This window comes from Atta cephalotes (genome assembly GCF_000143395.1).
Source record: "Atta cephalotes unplaced genomic scaffold scaffold00058, whole genome shotgun sequence".
Lineage (NCBI taxonomy): Eukaryota > Metazoa > Arthropoda > Insecta > Hymenoptera > Formicidae > Atta > Atta cephalotes.
The window spans coordinates 800,427-801,601 of NW_012130122.1; positions in this window are offsets into that span (position 1 = coordinate 800,427).

Sequence of the window (1,175 nt, forward strand, 5' to 3'; positions counted from 1 at the left end):
ATATATATTAATTTATCGACGTATTGTTCGTTTTCAATGACATTGCAAAAATAAAGATAATTTCTTTATGTACATATACATATATTCTACTATTTATTTTGCTTTGAGAGATTAAAAGAGATTATTAAGATTATAAAAAAATAAAAAATTATAAAATTATAAATTGTGTTTATATTTTTGTGATTAATTTCTTAAGTAATATAAATTAATAAATAAATAATGATTTCTTGAGTATAAAATTTCCAATCAGAGTTTAATTATTACTTAACATCGTTCCCATCACTACTGAGGTATATATATCGCCGCTTCAAAAAATTTAATTCCCCGAAGAGTTTCTCTTCGACAAAAGCAATCAAGTTAATCGCAATAATCTCAAGTATTTTCCGGCGCATTGAACATGTATCTGTTTCAGAATAGGATTGGTTTCGTCGGTTTTTCCTGCACGACGAGACGGATGGGAGAAAAGTTTACGTGAGACTTATCGCTCCGTTAGATTTGCGATGACGTATGCGCTCCGCCGTACGATCGTCGTGAATCTCGTGGAGCTGTAGGACTCAGGGAAACGGGATTCGTTTGATCAGCAATATTGAATTTCTCGCAGTATTATCCATTACAATCCTCCCGATACATACATATGCATATGAACATTTCGGAAACTCGGGGAAATACAAGACAATGCGCAGAATAATCCTCAACGTGCCGATCTCTTACTGCACATCCACTTTAAATGACACCAGCTGCGCTACAGTATGCGCGCGATTTTCGGCGGATAATTCCGATGTGATTAATTAATCCACTCGACACCAGCAGCAACGAGAGATACGCCATTATATGATGTGTTTATGGTTAGCAACGTCCCCTGTAATACTCGGTATTTATCGGGACATTGAATGACTTTGTGTTTCGTATTACTACGTCAGCTTCGTATCGGATAATTATTAACAACCACTAGAAGCGTCGGCTTTCATTCCTCGGATCGAGGAGAAGCCTTTTTATCTCCTCGTCTGCGAATCCTCAAAAGTAATAAATATGCAGAATTATAGCTTGTTGGAAATGCGCGCATTGCGCTCATTGCATCGACATCTTGCCGTGTTGCATTCAAAAAGAGAAAAAGAGAGAGAGAGAGAGAGGAGGAGAGGAGGAGAGAGAGAGAGAGAGAGAGAGAGAGAAGAACG